Here is a 4643-nt window from a genome sequence, read left to right on the forward strand (position 1 = left end):
TGATTTGTTGAAATCGCCTCTTCTCTAGATAGCAGAATGAATTCAAAATATGACAAAAACATATGTACAAATTAACAACTTAAGCAATATTGAAATTGGCGCTATCAAAGGATATACATTCCATTCAACATAAGCATAACACGAATAATTTTCGACAACACTGTACTTACAACACTTTAGTTGCGTGATTTTATACATTTTTGGAGAGTAACAAGAAGGAACATACATATACATATGTATTTAAACATGTAAGTACACATGTAGTCTGCCATTGAGTAGACAGTAAGCAGCTCTTAGTATGCGGCGTTAATTAGCCGTAAGTGTTGCCATTTGCTGCCACTGCAACAACATATGCATGCATGTACTATTTATGAGCGCGTTGTACCAATGTGAATGTGTCCCCCTCATTAAGTGTGACAGATGCGGAGCACCGCGCAGGCCCCTCATCAGTGCGCCAGCATACTTGAGTAGCATGACGTACCTTACACACGTCTGACTGTTGCGTCTGGAATTTAATTCTAAATGCGTTTGAGGCCATGTGAGCAATCCTAGTGTGTTTGTGCATACACATGTGTGACTTTGTGGCGTAATAAAATTCCAATTTTAATTCCACTGAAATTATTAATTGCATACCGTAAAAGTCAACTGCCACCGCAAGCCATACTAAATGCACACAAACAAATAAACACACTGCCATCGCTTTCGCCCCAAAGGTCTGTCATATTTATACAGAGAAGCATGCTACCCTTCCATACTCTCTCTCCACCAATATGTTCCAATTTTAACTAATTTCTTGCACTCCTTCTACGTTAATCCACTGCGTCATTTAATGTCAAGCATATCCAAATCCTATTTACGATATTCCAACTGTCGGTTTGCGAGTGAGAATGAGTGACTGCGGTGAATGACGCGTCACGTGGTGTGGCGGCAAGGAATACCTTACTAATTACAATATGCTGGAAACAAAATAAAAGTGCTTTCTGTTGTAGTTGATTAAAATTGAAAAGGTTAATTATTTCTGTGAAATTTTGAAAGCTAAAAATTTACTTCAGTTTTTTCTGAAAGTTATTTTTGATTAGCGAAAATGGTTATTTAAAAAAGCTTTAAGGAAACCTTAGGCAATAATAACACACATCGAATAATGGTTATTCGTTTAAAAGAATTATTTTTGAGTAAAATCTTGTGTCAGGGTTAGGCTCTGTAGAACACATGAACGACTTTTTATGCTGAAATCAACTTTTTATATAATATATCAGAGCCTTTAACAGACACAAATAACTTATAAAACTTTCAACTTTCTGAATAATATCTAGTTGGTTACGAAAATCAACTAGAGAAATTAAAACAAAAAAAATTTAAAATATTCGTATTGTTACAATCCTTAACGTTTACCATACCGCATCCTTCATCGCATTTCTGTTGTAATTCACGCTTTTCACTTTCGAAAAATAAGACGCTTTTATTTAATTTCTCTTTCTTTGGATTTTAATTGCCTTATTAAAATTTTTATGACACAAACATTTCTTTGAATTTGATATTTTGGTGTATTTTTATGGAATGTTCTGCCATTCATATTTGGACTTGAACTTTTGGATGTATTTATATATGAGTCACACTAATTTATGTACACACGCAGTTGTTGTTAGAACATAAAACTGGTATGCAATGCGATAAAAAAGAGTGGAAGAGTAGTGGTTACCCAGCAAATGAGTGATGTGTGAACTTTTTTTAAGAAAGAAAATTTAAATTTTAAAGAAGCGTCTTTGCTCTCTTACTTCAGATTTTTTTTTTGCTACATGATTTAGTTATGTTAAAAATACTTCCACGAAAAATTATTTCCTTAAAAAATCGTGGTATGAAGCTAGGCTTCAGATTCCGACTTCTTATTCCATTTTTTCTCTCCGCCTAAGAGAAATTGATCCATCCAAAGTTAAGTCTTGAACAAACCAGAAAGCTAATTGAAACTTTGAAGAAAACTTTGAGGTCGCAAACAAAATCGAAATCAAATCTAATGAAATCTTCGTTGAATGGTATAGATTATCAAGTTCCGAGTTGCGTTAAGGCGCTTAAGTTTCCTCTATCTTTGGCTATCATATCGACTTTCTACAGGTGCAATTAAGTTGGACCGGTTTTGACTCACTGGCTCTTCGGGAAATGAAATAGGCTTGGTAAAACATCCTTACAGGAAGCAGCTTAACCACCAAAATCGTCGTATATTCGTGAATTGGGTTCAGCAATAACTTGAAACTTATCCCGATTTTCATCGAAAAATCCTTTTCAGCAATGAGGCTCATTTCTGGCTGCATGGCTTCGTCAATAAGCAAAATATGCGTTACCCCCAGTCACCATTGCATCCCGAAAAAAAATACGGTTTGTGCCGTACTACTTCCGGGTTGATCAAGATCGGCACGTTACTATGAATGAGAATCGCTACCGCTCAATGATAACCGAATATTTTTGGACCGAATTGGTTGATATGGACTTGGACCATATGTGGTTCCAACAGGACGTCGCCACTAGTCGTGTATGTCACAATCGATTTAATGGAAACCAAGTATGTGAACGTGTTATCTCACGAAATGGTCCAACCCACTGGCTGCCTCGGCGATACGATATGACGCCGTTAGACTATTTCTATGGTCTATGCCAGCACGCCAGCGACGATTGATAAATTTCGTACGAATATCGAATGTGAAATTGCAGCAGTATCGGCTTATAACCCTCGAAAATTGGGTTCAGCATTTGAAATTCTGCTTGCGTGCCCCAGGTTGCCATGCAAAAGAAATCAAGTTTCATATGTACTTTCACAGGAATAAGGCATTTCATTGATGTCCTTTTATAGCGCTCTTATATTTTTTTCTTTTGTAGCGCTCTTATTGAAATCCCTTTATTATGTGGGATGTACAGTAAAACTATACTAGATCAAGTGAGCCAAGAGGGTCCAGAAAAGGAAACCAATTTTCGTACTCGAAAAACTCCGGTTTCTAAATTGGCATAACAGGACCACTCAGTATATCGAGGGTTGAAATATTTATCGTAAAATTTAAAGATTATAAACAGCCTTATTTTAAATTCTTCCATCTTTCTTCAGATAAGGTCTAGGGGTTTATTTATGGTGTCACAAAATATTGTCTGTTTTAAGCTTTTAAAAGCCTCAGTATATGGTTCATGATAGAGACCATAACTGAAATAAGATCTGTCGCCAAACAATTAAAGGAAGATGTAAAGAAATAGCGCAAACGTTTACAGTTTCAACGCAGCAAATTGTTTTTGTTTTAATAAAAAAAAAACACAAAAAAACGTTGAAACTGAATACACAAAAAAAAGTTTAAAATACGAAATTTCCAATAAAAAATAACAAAAAACTACAGCTTAAAATAAAATTAATACCGCATGGAAAAACATTAAATTCCACAGAGAAACGAATAGTCAACAACAATAGTGTGGAAAAACGACAATTACAAAAACGCTTTTCACATTCTCTGCTTGTAGTTTATTTTTTTTTTTTTTTTTTTTTTTTTGATTTTCGCCCTCAATCGCATTTTCCATTTCAATGCAACTTTCAATTTTCTCGCAAATGCGAGTATTTAAATGCACCTGAGTGCCGACAACGAGCTGACGATCTGATAGCTAGTGATGCGAAGAGTGTACGAACTCGTGCGCTGGACGCAGATTAAAAGCGATAGGAGTGGATGGAGGAGGACGGTGACTGTGAATGATGGGTGTTGCATGCAGCTTGCAATGGTGATGCCAAAGAAAGTTGGTGGATGAATGTTGTAAATGTGTTGTTGTTGTTGTGCCAAACAATAAGTGGCAAGAGCAAAATGAGTACCCCAGTACAGATATATTCGTTAGTTGCTGATGATGATGATGAGGTCACCTGATGCCCGGCGTTGAGTGCAACAACTGAGCCAGCAGGAGCGTGAAATGAAACTCGATTGAAGCACAACACAGCGTAGGGTGAGACATGGTGTGAATAGACGCAGCGCGCATTTCAAGGATCATTGACCGCAACCTGACATCTGCTTTCATTCATTCACGTTGCCTGACACACAATGCCGCCACCGTCGCCACGGCCGCCGCACAACTCATTCACGACAACGCGCTGATACGCGATGCTGTGCGCTGTTGTTCCGCTCATTTCCAATGCTCCAGGGATGAGCTTAGCTCACTGTTGACTGCGCTGTGTTTGCGCGCGCTGTAAGGTAGTCGATAAATTAAGAGTGACGTGCGTGTCGGTGGGCGCAGAGAAAAAGTTCTGCCTAACCGGCTGCCCGCCACACTCAGTTTCCCATCGAATACAACGCGGAATTTGCGCGAATCCAGGCAGTGTTTAAACAATAATTTCCCAACAAGAGCGACAGCTTTCACAGCGCTCAGCATCAACAACTTATTCACCCACAATCCAACGTATAGACAGCCTTTACTTCCGCACTCAGCGCTTTTGGCTTCTGGATGTTGAATTTTTTCCGCAATTTCACTGCTTGCCTGCCACATTGTCACTGTCACTGCCACTGTCACTATCAGTTCCACTGCTGCATGAATGCTTTCTCCTCTCCTTTCTTCGCTCTTTCACTCTGCTCCTGCCAACTACACTTGCAACGTTAATTGACGTTGCCACAATGGCGTTTATTTATTTAATT

This window comes from Zeugodacus cucurbitae, chromosome 3, assembly GCF_028554725.1.
Source record: "Zeugodacus cucurbitae isolate PBARC_wt_2022May chromosome 3, idZeuCucr1.2, whole genome shotgun sequence".
NCBI classification, from domain to species: domain Eukaryota; kingdom Metazoa; phylum Arthropoda; class Insecta; order Diptera; family Tephritidae; genus Zeugodacus; species Zeugodacus cucurbitae.